Source organism: Rattus norvegicus, chromosome 2 (assembly GCF_021556685.1).
Source record: "Rattus norvegicus strain SHRSP/BbbUtx chromosome 2, alternate assembly SHRSP_T2T, whole genome shotgun sequence".
NCBI classification, from domain to species: domain Eukaryota; kingdom Metazoa; phylum Chordata; class Mammalia; order Rodentia; family Muridae; genus Rattus; species Rattus norvegicus.
Window position 1 is genome coordinate 53,616,806 of NC_141535.1, and position 27,515 is coordinate 53,644,320.

At 43.9% G+C, this 27,515-nt stretch overlaps 3 long non-coding RNA genes across 12 annotated transcripts in view; 1 reads left to right on the forward strand and 2 right to left on the reverse strand.

Moving 5' to 3' along the window:
• The window catches only part of LOC134485850 (uncharacterized), a 704,841-nt gene that overhangs the window by 248,927 nt on the left and 428,399 nt on the right, over positions 1-27,515 (reverse strand). The gene's annotated exons all lie outside the window — the stretch shown is intronic.
• On the forward strand, positions 1,167-8,754 carry LOC120100722 (uncharacterized). Of its 4 annotated transcripts, none has more exons than XR_015674059.1 (4): positions 1,167-1,273; positions 1,352-2,824; positions 7,773-7,883; positions 8,236-8,444. It is a non-coding gene; the product is annotated as an uncharacterized LOC120100722 (long non-coding RNA). The 4 variants fall into 4 exon arrangements; XR_015674060.1 differs by lacking the exon at positions 1,167-1,273 and adding an exon at positions 8,567-8,754 and having other exon boundaries at positions 2,194-2,824; positions 7,775-7,883; positions 8,236-8,338; XR_015674058.1 differs by lacking the exon at positions 1,167-1,273 and having other exon boundaries at positions 1,882-2,824; positions 7,775-7,883.
• LOC147996088 (uncharacterized) lies at positions 20,872-27,148 on the reverse strand. Of its 5 annotated transcripts, none has more exons than XR_015671089.1 (6): positions 26,228-27,148; positions 23,864-23,965; positions 23,474-23,716; positions 22,919-23,003; positions 21,589-21,696; positions 20,872-21,078 (listed from the first exon to the last, which is right to left on the reverse strand). It is a non-coding gene; the product is annotated as an uncharacterized LOC147996088 (long non-coding RNA). The 5 variants fall into 5 exon arrangements; XR_015671096.1 differs by having other exon boundaries at positions 26,203-27,031; XR_015671102.1 differs by lacking the exon at positions 26,228-27,148 and adding an exon at positions 24,530-24,615.

Here is a 27,515-nt window from a genome sequence, read left to right on the forward strand (position 1 = left end):
CTTCAGCAGAGCCAGGGCAGAGACTTCTGGGCAGAGTGGATTTGTGTGTGAAAATAGACTTCTGAGCCTCTTGGGCTGTTTGAATGTACTGAGTTCTTTCAGCCTAGGCCTTAGCCTGTACACTTCACTTTCGCTGAAGGTAGGCCAGTGATGGGGGTCACCTAGACCCCAGGAGAGCCAGGAGGTCACCTGTGTGGTGGTCCCTGAATAATGCTGTGCATTTTCAGGAGGTTCCCTGGCCATGGCCAGTAGACTGCAGAGGAACTCCAGACTCCTCAGAAATTCAGGTCTCACCAGTGCCACCTACAGGCGGGCTTCCACGTGTGGCTTGGCAGCCTCTCTTCTCAGCTACCCACCTACCAGAGCCCTGACCTGCAATGCAGACTCTTCTTGGTGCTTCAAGGTCCACACAGTACTAGTTGGAGTTGGTCTCCAGATTTTTTTTCCGGCTAATGGCTTCAATGAATTCTTTGTCGTGGCAAAGTTTGGGTTTGGTTCTAGGAATGATATAAATTATACTGTCTTCTCTGAGCTTTCTTAGAGATTTTGGTCCCTGTCACCTTTTGTGTTGGGCTGGGTAAAGAAGATGTTGTCAATAGCAATGAGGGTTCAGCCCTCTCTTCCCCGTGTGAAATATTTTTAAGTGCAGAGCTGGCTGTCTGCCAGGCTGTGCCTCAGGACACACGCTGCTGAGGAAGCTCTGCTTTCCTAACCTGTGTAGTCGGGAAAACTGAAACAGAAAAACCTCTTCAGGAGCCACAAACTAGGCTCTTCCTGGTGTGAGTACAGTTTATGCCAAAGAACAAAGTTTGTGGTCGGTGAGATTGAAAGGTGCTTTGAATGAATCAGTTAAGCTAGCAAAAAGCCCAGACTTCTGCTGTCACAACCTAAAGAAACAGCCTTTGGCCTCTGCCTTCCTAGCTGGTCTCAGGAGAAATTTCCTACCTGTGCGCCTCTTGGGGAATCTCACCCCAGGCTTGTGGCAGCCTCTGTCTGGAAAAATCTATTCTGGCAGAGCACAGAGCTAGCTCAGCTCCTCCCTTCTTTCCTAGACTCAGCAGAGGAGGACCCTGTTCGCTATGGTGCCAACAACTGTGCGCAGCAGCAAAGGGAGGGGAGCCTTGGGGTGCGGATCCTCTCCAGGAGACCTAACAGAACTGCAAGTCTTCTCCACCAGCAGATGGCGACTGATAGACCACGCTAGAACAAGCCTTGCTTCAAGACCGAGGTCTGCGCATGCTCCTTGAACACCAGGCTGCGGGCTGTTCCAGATGTATGCTAGAGTAACAGCATTGCATTACTTCCCCGGTGTCCTCATTTGGGACCTGAACCTCTGGTTTCTTGCTTCCAGGACAGATGGGAGGAGCCAAGCTGACAGGATTGCTGTGTTCTCTGCAAGAATCAGTTGCCCAAGATGCAGCTGTCACCTGATTATAAATCTCCTAACACCTGGGGAGCAAGGCACAGGCCATGGATGAAGATTTTCCCGGGTGGGGACACAAACAGGCTGAGCCTCTGCTGTTCTCCCTGGTCTATCAACCTCACAGACAGGTAACTGGGCGCCATAGCACAAACACAGCTCTCAGCAGGGAGGTAAAGAGCTAAGGTCTTGTGAATCTCTGTCCTCTGCAGTTTCTCTGTTTCAGGTTTTCTGTATTCCAGAGTTTAGGACAGCTGTGCCTGCTTAGCAGCTTGGTGTGAGAGGGCAAAGACTTCTGCAGCCAGCTGGTTGTGCATTTTAAAAGTCTACCAGGCAGCTAAACCAGCCAATCCTGGTTTGCCAACCTCTACCCGCCTTCCAAAAATCACAAGCATGCTGGGGTTGAGGTGGGGAACAGTTTAAGTGTGTCATTGCTAAAAACAGAAAGTAAATGTGCCCACAGAAGAGGAAATGGAGAATCTGTCAGAAGCCAGGAAAAGGAAACCTAAGGCAGATCAGGGCTGAGCAGATGTAGAAGAGCCTAGACAATTCAGTCACTGCAGGGTGAGGGCTGCTGGATCACTGGGGAAGGTACTGGTCTGGCTTCTGAGTACTTGGGACACGGCTCCCTGAGGATGACCTCGTGCTGGTCCTGATTGGACCTGGATTTCCAGAGGACTGGAGTTCATCTGCATCCTGTCGGCCACAGTCAGGGAGTGGCTAAAAACACACAGACAAGCCCAGACACCACTGAGCTGCCTCCCTTCTAGCTGTGCTGGCCCTGGTCACCCTGGCACCTTAAAACTGCCTGCATTGAGCAAAGAGAATTTCCCCTGGTGGCTCAGAAAACTTGCAGAAACTTGGAGGCTCAGCCAAAGAGGAACTGGTGGCCATTTACTGACCGAAATCTGCCCCACCCAGAACCAGCTGGCCTTGGTCTGAGACCCTAGCAGCTAGGAGCCTCTGATCTCCATCCTGGACGAATGTTAATTCCAGATAGAAGACATCCTTAGATGGGATGGGTGGTGGGTTGGTGGATTGGGGTACAGACAGGGGATGACAGTAAGACCAACAGCAATCCAGGCAGCAAAACCTTGTACATGAGTCAGGACTACACATAACGGGGCAATCACACTCCGGGATGCATCCAGACCTGGAGACATGTGGTACCCCTCTGGTCAGGTTATGGTTATCCCTGCTCACCAAGTCTGGCTACTTAACACCCAGCAGTGCCCTTGTACTAGTTAAGAAAAAGCAACTGAATTTCCAAAAGGGAGCTGCAATGTTGGCTGAATGTAAGCAGCAGCAGAATCAATCCCATCCCTGCCAAGACCCAGTTGCTGATGCAGGATTCTGAACTTCAGAGGAAACTAAGTAATTCTCCCTGTGGAGACACTGAACCTGGTAAGTGTTGGAAGACTCATCCCAGGTTTGCTTCTTTGACACATAGTTAAAGTTTTGGTTCTATTCTTAATGTTTGTTCATCTTTGAGACAGTCCTATACCTTTGTACAAATTTCAAGTAAAAATGTCAGTTTTCATCTAACCGCGATTTTGAAGCTCCATTATGAAAGAAAATACACATGCTTTGTAATCATGGCCTCTAGGAAGAGGACAGTGTTTCCTACAGAGGGTGAACATTTATTCAAGGGTTGACTGTGTGAGAACATCGCTGCCTTTAGACAACCACACCATTTATTTATAAAACTGGTTTTAGTTAGAGGATGGAGACTGAATTTAAAAGAATGTGTTTTGTTTTGTTGTTTGTTTCTTTTGAGATAGGATCTTTCTACGTAGCCCTTGCTGTCCTGGCAGTAGCTATGTAACCAGGCTGTCCTTGCACTAAACACATTCTCCTGCTGCTTGGGTGGTGCTTAAATGTGTACACCACCAAGCCTGGCTCAGAAAGTGTGATTTTTAAAAAAAAAAAAATTAGTGTTTTTTAAATTAACATATAATTACCTCATTTTTTTGGTCTCCTCACTCCCTTCATCTTGTTCTAAGATCCCTTGTGGTACCAGCCTCTCTCCCTGGTTTTGCAGCATATATGTGTTGGTTTGCATGTTTGCGTGTCTGTATACTTGGTGTGCTTGTGTGTGTGTTCCTAATGTATGAATTCCACCTGATCAGTCTGTACAATGTCACTTGACTTCAAGCCTGAGCACTTGGTTTTAGATAATCAGTTTGGGAGCTGGGGAAGACTGTTTCTCTTGCTCTCACATCCCTTGGCTTTTTTTTTTTTTAAGATTAATTTATTTATTATGTATAAGTACACTGTAGCTGTCTTCAGATACACCAGAAGAGGGCATCCGATCTTTTACAGATGGTTGTGAGCCACCATGTGGTTGCTGGGTATTGAACTCATGACCTCTGGAAGAGCAGTCCGGTGCTCTTAACCACTGAGCCATCTCTCCAGCCCGTTTGTTTTGTTTTTAAAAGTTAGTTAATTACTTTGTCTAATCCATTGGCCTTACGGGCTCCCCTACTTCCAGGTCTGCATGACTATTGGTATCTCCTTTTTTAGTATCCATGTTGGCAGTGTTGAGACTGCAGTGGTGTAGCAAAAGGGGAATTTCCATATAAGGAACCACTTTAATATAGAAGTAGGGGTTTTTGCTGTATTTTTTTGTTTTGTTTCATTTCATGAATGACTTCATTCAAAAAACTCACTTTTATTGAACAGATGAGATTTTTGTTTAAAGCTTGATTTTTTTACATTAAGGATTGACTCACCATTAAATAATTGATAATTTATTCAAATGAGAAGGAATTTTTTGTAAAAGTCAATTTTTTTTATTTATTTAAGGATGGACTTAATAATAACTCCGGAAATTAGGGATTGACAACCATGTTAATGAAGCCAACTAAAAGTTGAAAGTCCTTTTTTTTTATGTCCGATAAAGAACAGTCTTGTACCTCTGAAAAGTCTATGAAAACCAAGCTCAGATGTACAAAGAGTTTAAAGGCAGAACCACAAATGCTTGGTGGTCTTAAAAGGCAGATAGTGTTAAGGGAAGCCATGGAACTTTCATAGACATAATATTGTCGATTAGTTTTTGCCTATATGTTTCTTGTTATTTTAGTTTACTTTAATTATTTTGGTGACTACATCTGCCCCATGGTCAAGGCCAGTGAAATCTGAAATGTGTGGATATTGGAGGGTAGAATAGAAGGCTGAGAATTCTCTGGGTAAAGCAAATTGAGTCAGAATAGGATTGTAAGACCTAAGGTATTTCAGCATCCACTAAATAGATTGAATTTTCACGAGTATAATTAACTGGTTCTTACATATTCAACATTTATTTACAGAAGAGACTTTTAACATGAAAGGATGATTTTATGAAAATTTAGCCGTTCTGAAAAGGATCAATTTCTTATTTAGATCACAAAGGCAAAGAAAGTGCAGGCTGAATTTATACTGTGCTGTTTCAAGTTGTTCCCCTTGGATTACCAGTTTAACTGCACACATTAGCACACTAAAGCCCAAAGAACACCAGTCTTCTTCAGACCCTGGTGCTCTCCATTTTCCACATCAGCATAGATAGTGTCCCAGGAAACAACAAATGTCTTGAGGCAAGTTCCTGCATCCTGGAGCAGAGACAAGCATCTCTTTAGATTGGAACTGTGCACCTGATCAATGCAGCCTTCCTGAGACCGGGCTTATAGGTGCTAAACTAGGCAGGAGCAGATCATGGCTCCTGGAGTGCGCTAGAGCCTGTGAAGACGTCTCTGGATATAAAACTCCACCATCTTCTCTGGTGTGTTCTTTCTAACCTACCCATCCATAGCCTACTTTCAAGTCCTAAGTCCTGCAGAGACTTCTGAACATGCTCGAAAGTAAAAGCCCTGTGCTATTCCTTTCTTTGTTTCCCTTTTAAAAAAAATCTTGATTTTAGGATAAAATTTCCACTGGGAACATTTGGCTTTCATCTAAAAGTACTTTTGCTCCATCCTCCCCAAAAGCATTTTTACACACACACACACACACACACACACACACACACACACACACACACACACACACAGAGGAGTAAGAAATAGAGTGGTTCCTTCCTTCCTTCTTTCCTTCCTTCCTTCCTTTCTTCCTTCTTTTCCTTTTTTCCTTCTTTTCCTTTTATTTAGGGTCTCTTTATGTAGCCCAGGGCATCCTGGAACTCACTATGTAGTTCATGCTTGTTCCTGAACTCAAAAGTACTAACATCAGAGTCATGTACCATCACAGCATAAAGAGTGATTTATGTTTTTAGTCTAAGGTCTGGTTTGCTGTGTTCTTTTAGAGATACTATTGAAAGCAGACGTCTGAAAGAAGCAGAGAGTTAGTTACGTTTTGTTTCTTGGGTACAGCCAGCCCCAAGATGCCCCCAAGTTAGTTTTTCAAATGATCTAAAATTACAAACTGAACACCCTCTAGAATCTGAATGCTACCATTTAAAGGGATAGAAAGGAGATTTGATATATAGATATTTGATAAACACCTATTTTCCTATGCTATACATTATAGTCTTGATTTAAAAACTTGTATATGTGATCTATGTGTTGTTCGAGGTCCAGGGGGTCAGAGACTCTCCTTAGGGATCTGCAGGTATCAGGCACACATTTGGTTCACAGACACACATGCATGCAAAACAGCAGTGTGCACTAATTAAACAGATAAGTCAAATGGAAACACACTTGCAGGGGATAGAGAGAGAGGCTCAAGAGCTCAGAGTACAAATCACCTTCGCAGAGGACCCAGGCTTAGTTCCCATCACACACATGGAGACTCACCGCATTTCAGAGTGTCTGAAGCACTCTGTGGGCTCTGTGGTCACCATGCACACACATTATGAACCCACATGCATGCAGGAAAAACACTCACACATATACAATAAAAACCAATGGGTATCTTTAAAATCTAGAATATCCTTGAATTAAAAAATAGTATTGCATTCATTTAGGATAGTATTTCCTGTAATGAGATGACTTTAATAAACGCTAGGTATATTGTGTAAGCACAATGACTTTTAGGATATAACATTTAAAACATCATGTAACGATCTGTCATAAAAGAAGAATTTTTATAAAGAAAGGTAACTTTCCATAAAGAATCCAGATATCACACATTCTCCTACATTACTTCTCTTGAGAGATGATTTCCTTCTTTACCTTGTGCTTATAGTATTTCTAGGTTTTGTGAAACTTGTTTCATGGGTCCCCAAATATTATTTATAAGTTTTCACAAAGTCAAAATTACCTACAATCTTATTTATTGTTTAATTTAATTTATTCTGTTAGTTTTTTTCCAATTTGTTGATTTATTCAGGGGGCATTCCTAAGTCTCCTGACACCCACATGAGTTGTACAGGAGAAGATGTGTCTTAAAGCAAATCAAAGCTGGATAGTTTCCGGTAGCATTGGGATCTCCCAAGATCTATAGTGTTCCTGAGTGTGATACCTTAGGGAGAAATGTGCTCTGAATACGCTCAGGAACAGAGAGCTATGGGACAGTCACCAAGTGAGAGTGCAGACCACCTGTGCAATAACAGATCCTAAGGGACATTAATGGTCACACATGGAGAATTTGAAACCTCATGTCAATGTGTACGCTGATGTCTATATGCAGGTGAGGGATGGCACACGTTAGGTCAAGGCCATGATTGGAGAGTAAAAAAATAAGGTTGGGGACGAAGCTTTTGTAAGCTGGGAGAGAATGGGAAGGAAAAGGAGAATCAAGATGGAGACAGGGAAGGACGACCCAGGGCTCGGTGGTCTTGAATGGCCCTAGGCAGTTAAGTATATTTCATAAGGGATGGATTTCTGTAGAGAAATTTATCTTATCTAGGGGGGAGGTTGTGAGGTTACTGTGTGGATGTATTGTGGATGGAGAATTTAACATGTAAATCTGATTGGTAAATTACAGTTTATTGAGTCCTGATTTCACTGAGTGGTTGGGAGTTTGTACTTTACCTACCAGGGAACGGTTGTGGAGAGTCAGGACAGAGCCCTTGGCAGGGAGTTGCAGTAGGCCAGCTGCTGCTGGACTTCCACAGCCCTGATTTTACTGTGTAGCTGGAACCAGAGAGTTTGCAGCTAGCAGAGAGCTGTTTGGAGAGATACTAACCAGAGATGAATTATGGGTAACTAGACATGGCTCTCCATGCCAGAACTAACTCTAGAGACCAGCTTGGCAAGGTGCACCCTGGATCAGCTCACAGACCACCTGGGTCAGAGAGTCCCTGGGGGCTCTGAGGAGCCACTGAGATAAAAATACCCTGCACTACCATATGTCCCTATGGGTGCCAGCACAGAGTGGGATAAAATGTCTGACATTTTTCAAATATTTACTGTGACAGTAATGTTCTCCATTGAAACAGAGATCAAAGAAGGTTTGAGGAGAGAAGGAGGCTGAGAGCAGATTTGCACCAGGCCATTCAGAAAGGGCATCTTGAAGAGAACTCCTGGACTTTAGCTCTGGAGGAAGTAAGGTGAGCTCAGTGAATAGTGAAGGAGCCTCATGTGAAATCCTCTCACAAAACTGTCTCCGAGCTGCAATTAAATGGTCTGCTTCCTGTCACATAGCACAAGAAAGGACTTTCAGCAATGTGACTATCATGCTTCTGTTTCATGCTGCCCTGCCTTCTGTCTGTAGTGGTGAAGTCTAACCCCTGAGGTTCAAACTGCCTTAGAGGTTTGAAAGCCTAAGATACATTTCTTGTATTTTTTAACTCCTCATGCAATGAAAACAATGGACTTCCTCTTCCTGCTGCTGTGCTTGCCCTGCTGTGATGGACTTCATCCCACTGGAACTCTCTTACCCAAAAGAAGTCTTTCTTGCAGGGGCTGGAGAGATGGTTCAGTGGTTAAGAGTTCCGACTGCTCTTCCAGAGGTCCTGAGTTCAATTCCCAGCAACCACATGGTGGCTTGCAACCATCTGTAATGGTATCTGAAAACTTCTTCTGGTGTCTCTGAAGACAGCTACAGTGTACTCACTCTACAGTGTCCTCACATACGTAAAATAAATAAAGATTTTTTTTAAAAAAAGGAAGTCTTTCTTGCATTTTAGGAGTGTGAGGAAAGCAAATAAACATTCTTTGGGTTTGTTTGTTTTTTTGTTTTTTAGAGCTTAAAAACAAAATGACTAAAAGTGCTTGACTCTGTTTCTTCTAGGCATGGAACCAGAGATAACCTGAGAACTTGCTGGTGTTGCAGTCTTCAGAGAGCTACAGGAAATATCCGGGTACCCAGATGTTATTTTGTACCTAGTGCACCTCCAAACACATGCACCCTGATTGTAATTGATAGGTATAAGCATGGAAGATTTGTCATTCTTTATAAATATGTTGTTTCATTCATTCTTCCATCCAATTTCCATTCATTCATTCTGTGGTGGTTTAAAGGAAGGTGGTCCTCACAGGCTCATATTTGAATGGGGTTGGCTCCTAGTTGGTTAAACTCTTTTTGAAAGATAAGGAGGTGTTCTCATTTTGGAAGGAAGTGATTCTAAGTGTTTCTCCCTCCCCCTCTCCCTCCCCCTGCTCTTCCCTCTCTTCATCTTCCTGTGTGCCTCTCCCTCTTCTTGTCTCTCTCTCTGTCTCTGTTAATCTGTCTCTCTGTCTCACTCTCACTCCTTCCCTATGGGTGGTGCTGCCATCTGGTGGTGAAACACGATGTGAGCACTCTCAGCCATTCCTTCCCTCTGCTGTCAAGGGTTCTAACTCTGTGAAACCATAATCCACACTAACCCCTTCTTTCACAAGTTGCTTTGATCTGGATTATGTTGTTTTATCAGAGCCAAGGAAAAGTGACAGATACATTCACCCTTTTCTGTTTGCCCACATGTGAAGCTGCGTGTCCTTGATTTCATGCAGCTCTGTGTTCTCTTTCTAGCTCTGACCCCATCCACCTCTCAAGCATCCCTGAGATCATTAGGCAACTTTTCCCCATACATTTTCCTGAGGGACTCACATGTGACAAGAAGAAAACACGATTTCATGTATCCAGCAAGCCTTAACACACAAATGAGAGACAATGGATATCTGTCATCTGGAGACTTGGTCATCCATTGGGTGTGGCTGTCTCCAGGCACAAGCATCTTTAAGCAGACAGTACAACTTCATCCTTCTTGTGAAGAACAATAATTGCTACACATCTGATCCCCACTCCCTCTTCATTCAGTCTTTCACCAGAGGAAAGATATATCATTGGTTATATCACTTAGCATTTAGAAACAGAGCTGCACGTAGGGTCACTGGTTAAGTATCTCTGGGGTGTGTTGATTCTCAGGTCCCCAAGAATATTGGACATGCAAATGGTATTCAGCCATTCATGGGGATTTAACACCTAGAGAGATAAAGTAAACCTCCAACCAACAAAAGCACCAAACCAAACCAGGTAAATGCATTAGCAACCAGATGCAGCATTTTTTGAGTTATATCTTTAAAAACTGTAAATGTGCATAGAGACCCGCCACAGTGTCAAGTCAGGCACACAGTGAAAACTGTGAAGGCTCGTAGAAAGGGGCTTCAGGGTTATGAGGGAGTCCCAGAGACATCCCGTAGTGCTACTGTAGGAGAAGCCTAGGTATCAAACCAGACCAGTGACTCATTGCAATGAACATTCTCAGGTGAAGCTGTGTGCGTGAAGGGGTTTACTATGTGACACACTGTGACATACCACAGCTGTCATATAGGGATGTTTTATTCATGTATTCATTTTTATTTGCAGGATTTCAAGGGGAGAGGGAGGATATGGAGGGATGGGAAGGTGAGTGTCCTGTAAATGTACATTTCACAAAGAATCAAGACAAAGTTTAAAAACATTAAGGAAGTTATACTTATTAATATCAGTAAATAAAATTTTCATGGAATAGATACTAGACAAAAAATTGGCCATGAATTTGTAGGAGACCTGGGACAGGTACCTTGAATGGTATAGAAAGAGGAAATAGAAAAAACATGTTCTTACTAAACAATCTCAAATATGTACAAAACCTGATAAATGTTATGGTAGCCAGATATTGGCTACACCGGCCCTGTACAACATTGAAACCACACATCCACTCCCCCATAAAAGTCCTGCCCATTGGGGCAAACCTCCTCTCTGCTTCTCTCTCTGTTCTTGATGGATGGATTTCCACAAGAATTCTTAATGGTGAAGCCTCCTGCTGAGCGGGAAAGCCCTTCCTGTACTCCTGAGGTGGAGGGGAAGGGGTGCTGTACTTGGTGCTGTGAGACAGGACCCTGATCACTAGAGTCTCCTGATTTCCACTGTGGTTGGTTTACTTTAAAACGTCATTAAACAGGATATCATACAAGCATGTACATGTAAGAGTTCAATGTACTTCAGTGTCTTAGAGAACACATAATCATGACAAATTACAAACAAGGTAAGTACACTGGACATTTCCAAGTTAAATAATCCTCCAAAATCCAGAGTGCATCCCTGGGAGATCTCGGAGGTCAGCCTGAGACCTAGACATTTGACTCCTTGTGTCCAAGGCGTCAAAGATAGGACATCTGTGACCAATACTTTTCAGGATGTGTTTGAAGTTCACCCAGGGGTCAAAGAGGGTAGGTAGGCAGGGAATCCAGCTCTCACTTCCCTTGGGACCTTCTCTCTGTCCTCACAGTCCTACTAGATTCCACAAGGACAGTGTAGCAGGACCAGTCTTATCATGCCCATGGCTCAGTGACCAGGCTGGAAGATTCCAGAGCTTGACTGTCCTGGATCCAACCAATGTGTCCTGGTCACTAGAGTGGCTGTCCTTTGACCTGCAGATACTCAAGCAATATCTAAGCCAAACGCCTTCTCCAAACGCAGCTCTGACAACATTTTAGAGGTCAAAGATTCAGTAGCAAAAATAGACCATATTTGTGTATTATCTATTCCAAGGGATCCAAACTGAAAAGCCTTCTACTTGTTTAAATTTATGCTTATCAAAATATCAAAAAATGCAGAAACCAATCAATGTTGGAGTGGAGACAGTGTTCAACCATGAGTTTCAAGATAATCTCCACTAAATTTACTACAAAGCTATTTTTTTGTCATTTTTTTACTAGAAGCAGAAGTTCTGCAGGAATGTCTGGCATTGGTATTGTTGATGAAGTATTGAAGTACTATTCCCCAGGTCTGCTCTGTAGAGGACATTGTGGACAGTTACCATTCTCTCAGGGATCAAAGCTGAATTATCTGAGAATGTCCACCTCTTTTGAAAGGTCCAGGCGATGTGAATTGAAGAAATGTTAAAATTCAAAGACAAACATTCTGGTCAACATTTTTGTTCAGGGATTAAATTATTTCCTACAAACACTTGTAGAAACAGGAAGTTAAGAGAGCAAATTCAAAGATTGTAGGCAACGATAAGTGTTTTAGTCACACTGACATCTGTGTGGTTACTCTCTACCATGGTACATGACTTAGTTCACAAATTTGGTCTTTTGGGGGAAATAAAAGATCACTTAAAATTCTTGGGAATACTGAAAAGTTAAAACTGCAACTTATAGTCCAACAAAGTACACAGGATGAATCACACAGGATGTTGACCATGCTTGAGCACTGGTATCCACATCCTCAGCATGGTGTAGAGAATACAGGGGGCACTGGAGGGAAAGGGTGGGCTGCAGAGTGAGAGCCACTGACTTCCCAGGCACTGTCTCACACAGGTGAAATCCAGGGGAAATGCCATCCCTGACTCTCCCAGGTTCTGAGGACTGTTTTCCATAGCTGCTTCTTTTTATGCTCTGCAAATGTAGTAAGGCCTGTCATTCAGACCGATTGATGCCTCCCTCCCTCCCTCCACACCTTTCTCTCTTCCTTCATTTATTTGTTTCTCTCATTATTTAGCCCTTTCTGTTCTAGAATTCTCTGTGTGAATCAGGCTGGCCTGGAACAAAGAGGGGTCCACCTGCCTGAGCGATCATGCCCACCTCAGATCCATTACCTACAGAGAGGCTAGACTTTTTGGAAGGCCAAGAGCTGAACTAAGGCTTATAAATATGAAGCCCTTCCAAGACTGGAAGAGCATAAAGGCCACCCTCTCAAGGCCAGGTGGCTGGGTTTTCTGTGTCAGGGCCAGCCCTGCCATGTCCTTCCACCTTAGCCAGTCCTGTTTCTGCAGGTGAGTTCACTTGTGAGGCAGAAATTAGCTCTGGAAATTGCTAACAATAGACTTTCCTGTGCAGAAATGGTGGCAAGGTCGCTAATCTACATAATAGGGAGACAAGGTGAAGTGAATCTGAGTCCAGGACTAGCCTAGACTACACAGAAGGAAGAAGGGTAAAATGGAAGTTGCAGGCAGCCCCTAGGTTAATTGGGAGTGGGAGCATCTGTGTAGAGAGTCTTCATCCATGCTGAGTCAGCACAATGTGTTCTCTAAGTTCTCAGGGTTGCTCCCTGTGTGCTGGTTATCTTGTGGCCCAGCTTACGTGAGCACCAGATGCCTAAGTTCCCCCAGGATCCCCTTTAAAACAAACCACCAGTTAGCTCCGTAACCAAGGGTAGGAAACTTAGTGCATCCTCCTCTGTGTCCACGCCACCCTTCATCTTTTCCCTTGAACCTTTCAAATAGAACACAAATTTCCCCCTTTCTAACACTTTTATTAATAAATCTGGAAAGAAACAAAGAAAGAAAGGAAAACCAGATGGCTGCAAAGACACGACTGCCCTTGTGTGTGACCGAGGCAGGGGTGTCCCTGTAATAGCTGGAGCTGTCAGAAGAATCGCTAACTGAAAGTCTTAGCAGGCATCAGGGCTTGGTGAGGTTGGCCTGGCTCCTGTCTTTCTTGGTCTTTGTTGTCCACTTCTCCTGGGGACACCTGTGCTGAAACAATATTGAGTTTCTGATCCAGGCTTGGGAATTTCATCCATGAGTCACTCCAACTTTACACTGAAGAAGCAGTCGTGTCTGGTCCAGGGGTGAGAAGCTCAGACACCAATTTTACTCCAGTGGAACAGTAAATAACATTATACAGAGTAGGTGTGTGTGTGTGTGTGTGTGTGTGTGTGTGTGTGTGTGTGTGTGTGCATGTATGAGTGTAAGAAACAATGATGCACTAACATTAAACCTGAGACTCACAGGGTGAGACCAGTTCCATAATTATCCACTGAAAGCTTCACTTAATGCTGGCCAGGAAGATGGACACTGGCCAGGTCTATACTCCAGGATTCCCAGAAAATGGCCACAGCTACATTGGCCAGGTGCCTATAAAGGCAATTGCCCAAGGTTATGTATGTCCTGCCTTTGTCCAATCAGGGCAAGCATGAGTCCTGATTACCTTGTGACATTTCTTGGCTCCCAACTGCCAGAAAACCTTTCCCTTCAGACCCCCATTGGGGACACTCTCCCCTTAGAGCTGTAACTCTTACCCTTTTGGGTCACCAGACCCTGACATCTCAGAGATGGGAGGTGGAAGTTTTAAGTTAGATTTTACAAAGTGCACCTGGATCTTATATCATTTTGTCTGGGGTCTAGGATAATGGTCTTTTGTTGTTTTGCAGCCATAAAGAGAATAGAACCAAGTTTGGGTGTTGTTGTTGTTGTTGTTGTTGTTGTTGTTGTTGTTTTAAAATCAGACCTGTGGTTACTTGCGATTGGATAACCTATAGGTTGTTCCTGTAGAAGTCCTGGTTCTCCCTCATGCAGTAGCCTGTAGCTCTCCATCTAAAGGCCAGGCCTCATGAGGAGGCACAGATCTCCTGGCAGAGGGAGGACAGAGTGTCTCTGTGTAGCTTGGCTGTCCTGGAACTCTCTCTATAGTTCAGGCAAGCCTAGAACTCAGTGATCTCCCTGCCTCTGCCTTGTTGTGCCACCAGCTGGCTAAGAGTGCAGAGATTGTGATGAAAACTTCCTTCTAAGTTGAGTTCTAACGGGAAATAGGCATCAATTATGATTTTATTTCATTTGTATAAAAGTCATTGTTACCAAAGTTATGAGCACAGAAATGTTATGTTAATCGAAATAAATCCAAATAATGTTTGTTAAAATCCTATTAGTATATTAATTGTTTTTTATTTCTCTTTCAGAAAAACACTAAACTTTTTTCTTTTCTTTCTGTTTGTTTTTTGAGACATAATATTATATAATCTGTTGTAATCAAGGTGTGGTTTTCTTCTTTAAGTTTTGCTTCTTTAATATGGCCTAAAAAAATCAATTCCTATTGCCTAAGAGAGAAACTGATATGAGAGAGAGAGAGAGAGAGAGAGAGAGAGAGATTGTCCCTGCTCCAGGGTACAGTCTTGCCCTTACCATATGGAATGGCTTTCATCTGGAATAGTCTATCATGGGCGGGGGTGGGGAGGAGGTTGTTGTTTTTTGGTTTCTTTAATTTTATTATTGAGAGAGGGCCTCAGTATATAACAACATACATGTAAAACAATGATGTTTCCCTGGTTTAATGTGCTTATGGGCCAAAGTTGTAAGAGCAAAATAGTTTTCACCATGAGTTTACTTTGTCTTACAGACTCAAATGAGTCATTGACCATTTTAACAAAAAGTTTGTAGACAACTGTCCCAATGGGATTCCACCCTATTTTGTTTTATTTATTTATTCGTTTATTTGGATTTTTGAGACATGACCCCTCTATATAGCTCTGGCTGTCTTGTTTTTCACTACTTACAAGGTTGCCTGGACTTCACACAGATACAGCTGTGTTAAAGGATGAGCCATCACTTTAAAGAAGGACCTTGATTCATTCATTCATTCATTCATTTATTCAGTATATGTGTGTGGGAAAGCAAGAGCCATGCCCAGAGTGTGGAAGTCAGAGGGAAACTTCCAAAGATCAATTGTTTGAAGGGCAGGCGTTAGGTGGCCTCAAACATCCTCCAGGAAAGCGCTAAATGTTTACTCTGTGAATGCCTCCAAGGAGCCTGTCAGGAAATTCAGAATTGTCTTTTGTGCTTTCAATGCTGCCTTACATTTCAAAACAAATGACTGAATGGGAGCATGTGATACACACAATAATCCCGAGACACATTTATTGGAGGGAGGCAATAAAGTAATTTTTAAAGAAAATAACTGGGGGAGGGGGTCCTCTTTTGGTCGGGCAAGATTTCCAAGGCATCTGACCCCGCCCACTGGAAAACCAGGAACTGGGTGTCAGGATGGCTTTCCTTTCTTTTCACCAGTTGTTTCTGGAGACAGGACTGTCCAGGGCTCCAAAGCAGCAGGGTCTGGGCTGGGCCTCTCCCGCGCTTCTTTCTTTCTCCAGTAAGCCTGTGACTGGGGCTACAGCGTGCATTTGTTCCTATGAAAGGAGGCTGACCTGGGGGCTTCTCCTATGCACGCTGGAGTTTTTAGGCAAGCTTTGCAATCATAGGAAAGTCATTGGTTAGTCTGCAGGCCCGCTCCTCAAGGCTGGTGGGAGGGCACAGAGGGAGCATAGGCCAAGGAAGAAGTCAGAGCCAGAAGGAAAACCATTCAGAGGCTGATTCTCAGCTCTGCCTCCCAGTTTTTTGGTCGCTGGCTTGTCCCCTGCAGGGGAGTCTGTCCTCAGCACGACGTCTCACGGCTCTTCCGGATCATCAGCGCCCACGCAGTCGGTTCTTCGGAGCCAGGTTCTCCAGAGGCTGCGACTTGTCTGGCGAATCAAGTTCCAGTCAGCTACCAGCAGAATCGGACTAAACCCGGACCATGATTTTAAATAGCGTCCCTGATTTTATTCCTCCGCACTTTCTTTTTGTGCTTAAATCCGGGCTCCTCCAGGCAAACTGAGGTGGGATTCGGTGAGAGCCCAGGATCCGGTGTCAGCCTAACCCAGGGAAAACCAGCTGGGTCTGGGGAGAGAGTGTGACTGACAGGCGGCCAGGACGCCGCGGTTTCGGTTTGCTTTTGCACACTCTCTCCTCTTCCAGTCATTTCTAAACTTTGACAATTCGTCCGATTTTTTGCGGATTTCGTGCGGAATGCCCTCGGCAAATGCCCGGGCACGTTTTAAGCCCCGCAATATTTCCTAAAGCATCAGACCCCTGACCCTGGAACACTAGGTTTTAGGTTTTTGCACCGAATTCCCTCAGTAGGTCCTGCATTTCTTTCTTTGAGCACTGACCAGGTCGCCTACACCACACACACACACACACACACACACACACACACACACACACACACACACACACGGGGGTGGGGGGGGAGGGAGGGAGGGAGGGGGGAGGGAGGGAGGGAGGGAGGGAGGGAGGGAGGGAGGGAGGGATGGAGGGAGGGATGGAGGGAGGGAAGAAGGGAGAGATAGATCTTTTTGGACATTGCCACGCCTTTACCCGTCAACCTGCATTTTGCCCCGCAGGGCGTAGGTCAGCTTGGAGGCTGCTCCTGGCACACTCTGTGGTTTAGCCAAGCACCGGAATCCTGGGAAAGACTTGTTACCCCCATCCCCTTCCGCTCATTCCTCCACTCAGGTGGGAGGGCACAATCGAAGCAGGAGCCAATGAGGGAGTCCGAGCCAGAAACCAAAATGATTCATTCAGTAACTGCCAATTTGCTCATCGCAGAAGATTAATGGGATGGTCAGCATTGGCACTTTATGTTGGTGCGAGTGGACATGAGGTGCGATTGGGTCATAACGGTTTCCTTTTGTTTTCTCGACCTCATTTCCAAATGGTGAAAATCGCTCCCAACTTCTATCTTTTGTGGTTGCATGGTGAGTCAGTCCATCCCCAACCACAGGTTTTTCATGAGGCAAGATTCCCTGGGAATCAGACCTGCGCCCCTTAAAACGACTGGGCAATCCGTGTTTGGACCGAATCTCAGGCATGGCTGCGTTCCTATTTTGCGTGGAAGATGTCAAGCAAAAAAACTGACCAGGGAACCAAAGCAGTGTCCTTTCAGCTGCCCTTCTGTCAGCTCGCCTTATTCTTGCACGTGTCCAGAAGGCAAGAGGAGGAGGAAACTTCAGGGCTTCTCCTCACACAGAAAGGGTTGGCCAAGCATTGCAATGCAGGGAAAGATCCTTTGTTAGTCTCTGCGCCCGCTCCTCCAACCAGTGGCAGGACAGGAAAGGAGCAGGAGCCAAGGCAGGAGTCCTGGCCAGAAGCTAAAACCACACTGCACTCCCTTTCAGGCAGTCTGACAACTTCTTTACACCAGGGCACAGCGTTCAGACTGGAGATGTCTTGCCATTGCTTGCATTTCTGTTTGTTTCCTAGGCCTATTGGCCTCCTGGTTTTTCTAAAAACTGAAAAATTGTCCCAGTCCTTTCCATAGCGGATTTCGGGTCGTCGACTGCCAGTAAAGTTTTGTTTTCTGACTGAGAACTGTTTGAAACATGAGCAAAGGATCCCAGGATTATGACAAATTCGCTCTGAACACAGATCTGGAACGCAACTGCTTCCTTAAAGTTTTTGGGGTCAGCGGGGACAAGGCCCTAAGTTCTCTTCTGTCTTGGTTGGGTTTTTCCCTCTCGATATTGCTTTCCCACTGACCAAAGCCCTGCCATACCGTTGTACAGCAATCAAAACGAAGCTAGAAAAATTTCCCGATTCATCTGACCCCGCTGTCCTCAAAGAGTACAAATACCTACAGTCTGGAGCCTGAAGAAGGCCTCTGCCTGCACCAGTGCACAGGCTGCTCCATGGGCTGCTGTCCTCCCTAGGCTAGCACTACCTAAAGGATGGAGACCCAGCCTCCCCTGCTCCCCAGCTTCTCAGAAGTGCTAAATGGTGCCCTGTACACTGGGTTCTCTGTTGTCACTGGTTCTGATTATTGCCCTGGCATGCACTTGGTCAGGGGAGCAAGGGACAGATGACACTGGCCTGATGGTTTCTCAGCCACACCTGTCTGGTTTTAGCCTAGCCTTGTGGTCCAGGATAAGTCCCTGGATAGTGCACTCACCTGCTTTTCCATATTGATAGGGAGCAGAGAGGGAGCAGAGGCCAGTGAAAAATGGTCCATTTGCAGATTCTTGGCTCTGCCTAACAGCTCTAGTTGGGTGAAGTCTTCAGGAGGGGGCGCTGATTTGACTAGAATGTGCCTCTTTTTTTTTACGTTTATTTATTTATTATGTATACATCATACAGCTTTCTGCCTGCATATATGCACCTGAATGCCAGAAAAGGGCACCAGACCTGGTTATAGATGGTTATGAGCCACCATGTGGTTGCTGGGAATTGAACTCAGGACCACTGGAAGAACAGTCAGTGCTCTTAACCTCTAAGCCATCTCTCCATCCCCCTAGAATGTGCCTCTTGCAGACTAGGAATGGTCAGCACCCAAGCTTTAGGTTGTCTGATGTCTGTTCCTAATGGTGGCAACTTGTCAGCCAAACCAAGTTCTGCTAGGCTTTAGCAGGCCCAGGCTAAATTCCGCTGCTGCTTTGCAAACAGCATAGTTGAGTTTGCTTCTCGGTGCTTTCATTTTCAGTCCGGAACGGACTTTGCCAGGGAGGCTGTAGTGAGATCCTTTGCAAACCCAGGGGTTCAGAAGGGGTGGAGGAAAGGCTGGGTGAAACCCTTGGGCCTAGGTACCAGAATGCAGGAAATGGGATCCACACATGATTTCATTTGGTTTTTCAGGGCTTCTCAGCTCAAGATCGTTTCTAAATGCTGGACATTCATCCAATGTGTAAGGTTTGTGGATTGTATGTCTTAGGGAAGAGCATGTTTTCAGTCTGGCAAGTTACCTAAGGCATCTTACTCGTGCCCCAGGAAGATTACAAATTGATGTCTGCATTAAATCTCAGTCGAGTCTGATAGACTTTGTTTTACAACATGTTGCCAGTTTTTAATGTGACCTAGAACTTTTCAACTATATCATTTGCAAACCTCTGTCAGGTTTTTATTTGTCTGTACGGTTTTTTATGCTGTATGGTTTCAATGCTGGACCTGGGTAGTGTAGCCAATAGGTTGGTAAATTTTATATGATTTAGTACATTTTTGAGATTATTGTGTTGTAAGAACATTTTCTGCTCTTTTCTCTTTCCAAACCCTGACATGCAAATATCTCAGCTCTCTCAAATTCATAGCCAATTTGTTTTCTAAGTGCTATTCTATGCATATTTTTATTTTATAGATATTTATATGTTTAACCTCCTTAATGTTTTTAAACAGTCTATTGATTCTTTGTGGATTATACATTTACACCCCAATCCCACACATCTTCCCATCCCTCCAAATCCAGCCTCTGCCTTTGTAATCCCCCTGCAAAAGAAAGAAAAAAAAACAGAGTAAATGAATAAACCATTTCTCTTCGACAGCGTCAATGTGTCATGGTGTGTCACAGTGTGTCACACATTACACCTTTTGCCCACACAACTCTACCTGAGAATGTTCCTTGCAATGAGACATTGGTCTGATTTGAGGCCTCTGGTTTCGCCTGCAGTAATAATACAGGATCTTCTCAGACTCACTAGAGGCCCTTTCTATGAGCCTTCACAGGTTTAACTATGTGCCTGGCATGACACTGTAGCAGGTCTCTGTGCATATTTATAGTTTTAATGTTATAACTCAAATAATGCTGCATCCGGTTGCTAATGAATTTACCTGGTTTTGCTTGGTGCTTTTGTTGGTTGGAGGTTTATTTTACCTCTCTGGGGGTGAAGCCTCCATGTATGGCTGAATACCATTTGAATGTCCAATATCCTTGGAGACCAGAGGATCAAGACACCCCAGAGATACTTAACCAGCGATCCCACTTGCAGCCCTGTTTCCAAACACTAAGTGAGATAACCAGTGAAAGAATCCTTTGCTCTGGTGAAAGACTGAATGAAGAGGGTGTGGGGATCACATGTGTAGCAATTATTGTTCTTCAAGAGGAATGAAATTGCGAGGTCTGCAGAGAGATGCTTGTGCCCGAAGACAGCCACACCCAATGGATGACCAAGTCTCCAGATGACAGATATTCAATGTCTCTCATTACGGGGCCCTAGGCTTGCTAGATCCATAAAATCAAGTTTTCCCCTTGTCACATGAGAGGAACTGGGTGAAATGTGTGGACAAAAGTTGGCTAGAAAACTCAAGGTGGCTTGAGAGGTAGGAAGAGAAATAGCCAGAAAGAGAACAAATAGTTGTGTGAAATTAATGACCTGCAACCCCACATCATCTGTAACAGATATTGTGAATCTATTACTGTCCATGGCTCTGATTTAACAACATAATCAAAGTCAAAGTAACTTATGAAAGAAGGGGTTAGTTTGGATTAAGGATTCCAAAGGGTTAGAGTCCAAGACAGCAGAGAGAAGGAATGGCTGAGATTGCACACATCTTGTTCCACCACCAGATGGCAGCACCACCAGAAGGGGGGAGGGGAAGACAGAGAGATGGGAAGAGAGAGAGAGAGAGAGAGAGAGAGAGAGAGAGAGAGAGAGAGAGAGAGAGAGAGAGAGAGAGAGAGCACACCTAGAGTCACATCTTCACATCTTTCCAAAAGAATCATACTTCATCATCTTTGCAAAAGAATTCAACCAATTAGGAACCAAACATTCAAATATGAGCCTGTGAGGACCTCCTTCCTTTAAACCACCACAGAATGAATGAATGAAAATGTATGCATGAGTGAATAAATGAGCCAAAATATTTATTAAAAATGGCAAAGATTCCATGTTGATATGCTATCAATTGCAATCAGGGTGCATGCATTGGGAGGTGCAGTGGGTCCACCACCATATCTGGGTACCCAGATATTTCCTGCAGCTCTCTGAAGACTGAAACACCAGCAAGTTCCCAAGTTCCCAGGTTATCTCTGGTTCCATGCCTAGAAGAAACAGAATCAATGTCAAGCACTATTTGGTCATCCTGTTTTTAAGTTCTAAAGTAGATGGGTATTTTGTTTTGTTTTGTTTTGTTGGGGTTTTGTTGTTGTTGTTTGTTTTGTTTTTGGTTTTGGTTTTTGGGGTTTTTTTGTCCCTGAAGGCAAGAAAGGCTTCTATTGGATGAGAGAGTTACAAGGGGATGCAGTCCACCACAGCAGGGCAGGCACAGCAGCAGGAGGAAGAGGCCAGCTGTTCTTAGTGCATGAGAACTTAAGAAAGACATGAAATGTATCTCAGGCTTTCAAACCTCTATGCAGTTTGAATCTCAGGGGACAGACCCCACCATCAGAGACAGAAGGCATGGCAGCATGAGACAGAAGCATGATAGTCACATTGCTCAAAGTTCTTTCTTGTGTTAGAAAGAGAAGGAGGCAGGCCATTGATTTTGCAGTCCTGTGATGTTTCGGTGAGAGGATTTCACATGAGGTTCACTGGCTGTCCACTGAACTTACCTTACTTCCTCCAGAGCCAGGAGTTCTCCTCAAGGTGTCCTTTCTGAACGGCCTGGTGCAACTCTGCTCTCAACCTCCTTCCTTCCTCAAAGCTTCTTTGATCTCTGCCTGAGTGGAAGACATTGCCATGAGAATTCAAATTCTCCATGTGAGGTCATCAATGTCCCTGAAAATCTGTTACTGCACAGGTGGTCTGCACTCTCACCTGCTGACCCTCTCATATCTCTCTATCCCTGAGTGAATTCAGAGGACCTTTCTTCCTAAGATATGGTAGCAGGAACAATATAGATCTTGGGGATATCCCAATTCTAGAGGAAGCAACTCAGCTTTGATTTGCTTTAAGATATCTTCTGCACAGCACATGTGGGAGACAGGAGATATAATAATGACCCCCGAATAAATCAACAAATTGAAGACTAAAAATTTAAGAGAATAAATTAAATAAAACAATAAAAATCCCTGGTCAGTTTTGTCTTTGGGAAAACTTGTAAATAATATTTGGGGACCCATGAAACAAGTTTCACAAAACCTAGAAATATTGTAAGCAAAACATAAAGAAGTAAACCATCTCTTAAGAGAAGTAATGTAGGAGAATGTGAGACATCTGGATTCTTTATAAAAAGTTACCTTTCTTTATAAAAACTCTTTGTTATGACAGATCGTTACATGATGTTTTAAATGTCATTTCCTAAAACTCATTGCCCTTACACAATATACCTAGAGTGTATGAAAGTCTTCTCATTAGAGGAAATGCTTTCCTAAATGTTTGCTATACTATTTCAAAGATATTCTATATTTTAAAGAGACCCATTGGTTTTTATTGTATATGTGTGAGTGTTTTTCCTGCATGTATGTGGGTTCATAATGTGTGTGCATGGTGCCCACAGAGCCCACAAGAGTGCATCAGACACTCTGAAATGTGGTGAGTATCCATGTGTGTGATTTGCAAAAGTGATTAGTACTTTAACTGATTTAGTACTGAGCCTGTCTATCCCCTGCAAGAGTACTGTAACTTGACTTATTTCTTTAATTACTGCATACTGCTCTGTTGCATGCATGTGTGTCTGTGAAGCAAATGTGTGCTGGTACCTGCAGATCCCTAAGCAGACTTTCTGACCCCTGGACCTAGTACAACACACAGATAATTTATATGAGTGTTTTAATCAAGGCTATAAAATACAGGATAGGAAAATAGGTGTTTATCAAATATCTATATATTAAACTGTATTTTTATTGTCCTAATGTCAAAAGACACAATTCCCGAACATGGTAACATTCAGAGTCTAGAAAATGCTCAGTTCGTAATTTTAGAATCATTTGAAAGACTAACTTGGAGACTTCTTGGGGCTGGCTGTATGCAAAAAAACACAATGCTACTCTCTGCTTCTTCCAGATATATGCTGTCGATAATATCTCTAAAAGAACAAAACAAATCAGAATTTAGAATAAAAACATAAATTAGTCTTATGAGTTTGACCTTAGTACAGGGAGTTTCAAGATGCCCTGGGCTACATAGGGAGATCTTAAATAAAACAGAAGGAAGGAAGGCAGGGAGGGAGGAAGGAAGGAAGAATAAAGCAAAAAAGAAGAAAAGAAAAAGAGATGCATCTCTCCCTCTCTCCCCCTCTCCCCCCCCCCCTCTCTCTCTCTGTGTGTGTGTGTGTGTGTGTGTGTGTGTGTGTGTGTGTGTGTGTGTAAAAATGTTTTTGGAGAAGATGGAATGAAAATACTTTTAGACGAAAGACAAATGTTTACAGTGGAAATTTCATCCTAAAATATGGGATTTTTTCCTAAAGAGAAATAAAGAAAAGGACACCACAGAGCTTTTTATGTGTACAGAACTTAGCACTTAAAAGCAGGCTTTGGGAGGTTACAAAGAACATACCAGGGAAGAAGATAGAGTTTTGTATCCAGAGACTTCTTTACAGGCTCTAGTGCACTCCAGGGTCCCTGATCTGGTCCAGCCCAGTTTAGCATCTACAAGTGTGGTCTCAGGAAGGCTCTGTTGTTCAGGTGCACAGCTCCTTTCTGAAGAGAAGCTGGTCCCTGCTCTGGGAGGCAGGATCTTGCCTCAAGACATTTGCTTTACCCTGTTGATGGTTTCTCCTGGGACACTATCGATGCTGATCTAGGAAATGGAGACAACCAGGGTGTGAAGAAAAACTCATGTTCTTTGGTCTTTAGTGGGCTAATGTGACAAGTTAAACTGGTAATCCAAGGGGAACCAGTTTAACAATTGAATCAAGAATATAAATTCCCTCTGCAATCCCTTTACCTTCATGATCGAAATGAGAAGTTGATCCTTCTCAGAAAGGCGGAATTTGTCATAAAATCAGCCTTTCAAGTTAAAGGTCTCTTCTGTAAATAAATGTCGAATCTGTAAAAACCAATCAGCAATGTTCATGAAAAGTCAATCTATTCAATGGAGTCTGAAATATCTAAGTTCTCACCACTCTATTCTGACTCAGTTTGCTTTGCCCAGACAGTTCTCAGCCCTCTACCCCACCCTCCAACGTCTACACATTTGAGATTTTTCATCATTTGAATAAAATATCAATCTTTTTAATGTAGAGTCAAACCTTCATGTAATAAAATCCAAGCTTTAAACAAAAATCTAATCTGTTCAATAAAAAGTGAGTTTTTGAATAAAGAGTCAGTCATTTATGAAATAAAACCAAACGAAACAAAAGACAGAAAAACCCCTACATCTATATTAAAGTGTTTCCTTCTAATGGAAATTCCCCTTTTGCTACACCACTGCAGTCTCAGCCCCCGCCAACATGGAGACTGAACAAGGAGACACCAATAGTCATGCAGACCTGGAAGTGGGAGAGCCCATGAAGCCTCAGCCTTAGACAAAACAAATCAAAACAAGCAAACAAACCCCCAGCCAACCAAACAAGGACAACAACAAAGGGGCAAGACAGGATGTCCCCCATACCTGGGCTGTGGTGGTGCATGCCTTCAATCCCAGCACTAAGGAGGCAGTCACATACGTTCCCTCCCTCCCTCCTTTCCCCCCTTTCTAACTCCCTCCTTCCCCCCTCCGCTATTTACCCCTCTTACCTGGTCTCTATTGGTCTCCCCCAACCTCCATACAGGTTTACTTTATGTCTCCCTAGCTATCCTAGAACTCACTTACTAGACCTGGCTGGCCTAGAACCCAAAACTCAGCTGTGTCTGCCTCTGGAGTGCCGGGATTAAAGGCGGGCACACCACTGCCAGGTGCAAGCTGATCTCTTGATTTGAGACCAGCCTGGATTACAGAGTGAATTCCAGGACAGCCAGGACTGCACACAGAAACCATGTCTTGAAAATCATAAGCAATACCAACACCAACCACAAAACACAAACCAACCTATCAGACAATCAACTACCACCACCACCACCACCACCAACACCACCACCACCACCACCACCACCAACACCACCACCAACAACAACAACAGCAGCAACAACAACAACAGCAGCAACAACAACCAAAATCAAGTAATCTGTCCAAGAGAAACAGTCTTCCCAGGTAAGAGCTCCCAAACTGCTTACCCAATACCAAGGGCTCAGCCTTACTTGGGACAGTGTACAGACTGATCAAGTTGTCCGTCTATGTTAGGAATATACACATAAATGCATATGTACACACACATACACAAAATAAAATAATGCACATATGCCACAAATATGGAAAGAGAGGCTGTTGCCACCGGGGTACATAAGACGGGGATGGAGGGGGAAAGTAAGGCAGGAAAATAAGGCAATTATATTTTACTTTCAAAAGTAACAAAATTTAAAAAAAAAAATACACTTTCCGAGCCAGGCTTGGTGGTGCACATGTTTAATCACAGCAGCCCCCCAGGCAGCAAGAGAATCTCTTTAGTGCAAGGGCAGCCTGGTTACATAGGATCTTCCAGGACAGCCAGAACTAAATAGAGATTTCCTATCTCGAAACATAAATACCCAGGGGCCAGAGAGATGGCTCAGTGGTTAAGGGCACCCACTGCTCTCCCAGAAGTCTTGAGTTCAAACTGGGCAACCACATGGTGGCTCACAGCCATCTGTAATGCGATCTGATGCCCTCTTCTGGTGTGTCTGAAGACAGCTACAGTGTACTTATATATAATAAATGAATAAAACTTTAAAAATAAATAATGAATCAAAACACATTCTTTAAAATTCAGACTCAATTCTCTAACCAAGATGGGCTATGGAATGAAGTATCCCTAATTTCTAAGAACCTCACATACTAATTCTCAAATCCTTAATGGATTCTGAATCTAAATATGTTTAAGAACATAAGTGTCGCATGCACTCTGAACATGTTTCTACTGTAGCACATATGGCTTCCCCTTCTTTCAGTGAAATAGAACTAGTTTAATAACCACGATCCAATGTTTGCTAAATTCTGAACAGTTGAGGGGGCAAAACCATACAAGATGTCAGAAGTTATAACTACAAACCATATTTCCTATTGTAAAGGAGCTTCAAAACCATGTTTAAATGGAAACTCTCATTTTTATGTGAAATTTGTACTGAGGTATGGGACTGACTCAAAGAGGAAAAGACATAAAGATACAGTCAAAAGTGTAACTCTGTGATAAAGAAATTTTAAAACTCAACCTGATATGAGTCTTCCAACACTTACAGGAGCAGGGCTGGTGGGGGTTCAGTGTCTACACCAGAATTACTTAGTCTCTCCTGCTGTGGTTCAGGCTCCTGAATTAGAATCTGGGTTTGGCGGAGACTGGACTCATTCTGTTGTGATTTAAAGTCACTCTTCTTTGCAGCTTCCATCCATTCTGAAGACTGAAGCCCAATCCCTTTCCCTAAACTACAGCAAGTGCCCTGCTGGGTGTTGAGCCTCCAGGCTTGGGTGAGCAGGGATCTTCCTCCATAACCTGGCCCGAGGGGCACTCAGGCAGAGGAATACAAGGTTTTTGCTGCCTAGATTGCTGTTGGTTTTACAGTCCCCTTTCTGTATCCCCTGCTAGGGATGGCTTCAATCTGGAATTGGAATTCATCCTAGGTGGAGATCCAAAGCTCCCAAGGTCACAGAGCAGTGGGAGGTGAGCAGCAGGGCCAGGCTAGCAACATGTGGATGGGACAGATTTCTCTCTGCCAAAAGCCACCAGGTCCTCTTGGGCCCAGCACGTGCATTTTGCTGAATGTAAGAAGCAGTTTTCAGGTGCCAGGGTCATGCAGGTGGAATACAGCCAGGAGAGCAGTGTGTCTTGAATTTTGCTGTGTATTTTCAGCACAGCTCTGGTCTGAGCTGTCTTTAGAGAAACTCCAGATACCAGGAAACCCAAGTGTAACCAGGACTGGCTGCAGGAAGGCATTAGGGAGGGAGAGGAATACCCCGGGTGCTCTGAAGGCTACTCTGGGCCTTCTTCCAAGGCCACAGGGCAGTGGCTGAACTTTCTAGCTGTTGCTGCTCCTGTTCAGGTCTGCTCTCTTAGGTTTCTTTTTCTCAGCTGCTGACAGGGTCCCTGTTTCCTCTTCTGAGCCTATTTGCTTTCCGGTTTTTAGTAATGGTGCACCTTAAATGGTTTTCCCCTGTGTGTGTGGTTTTTCTAGGGGTGAGTAGGAGGTTGGTAAGCCAGGATTTGAATAAAGCTGGCTTGAGGACTCTTCAAAGACACACTCAGCAGGCTGCAGAAGGCCTTGCCCTACCACACTGAGGTGCTAAGCAGGCACAGCTGTACTTAACTTGTAATACAGAAGAAAGATTTATTTATTTAGTGTGTGTCTGTGTGTGTGTGTGTGTGTGTGTGTGTGTGTATGTGAGACAGAGAGAGAGTGAGAGAGAGAGAGACAGACAGACAGACAAAGGAGAGAGACACAGAGAGACACAGAGAGAGACACCTAGAGAGAGAGACAAAGAGAGAGAAACACAGAGAGAGACACCTAGAGAGAGAAACAAAGAGAGAGAA